Source organism: Penaeus monodon, chromosome 23 (assembly GCF_015228065.2).
Source record: "Penaeus monodon isolate SGIC_2016 chromosome 23, NSTDA_Pmon_1, whole genome shotgun sequence".
Taxonomy (NCBI): domain Eukaryota; kingdom Metazoa; phylum Arthropoda; class Malacostraca; order Decapoda; family Penaeidae; genus Penaeus; species Penaeus monodon.
Genome location: NC_051408.1, coordinates 11,984,661 through 11,984,948, shown reverse-complemented (window position 1 = coordinate 11,984,948; position 288 = coordinate 11,984,661).

The window sequence follows — 288 nt, the reverse complement described above, 5'->3', positions numbered from 1 at the left end:
GTAGATTAAAAATTTAAAGTGTAGATTATGAATATTTTAGGGTTTAGAATACAAACGACAAACAGATAGAAAGCTTTGTAGTATCAGAGGATCAGCTCCGAAAAGCAGCCTCCCCCCCCCCCCCAATAAAAATCAGTGCAAAAAAAAGGGGGTGAGGTTAGGTGAGAATTTTACGGCCTTCCCCAAAACTGCGAGTTTTAAGTAACCCCCGTGAAGGGAGCTTAAGAGGCAAAGTTTTTTTTAGGAGCAAAGTTGGTTTTTTGCTTTTTGTTGTTTAAAGGGGGCCCC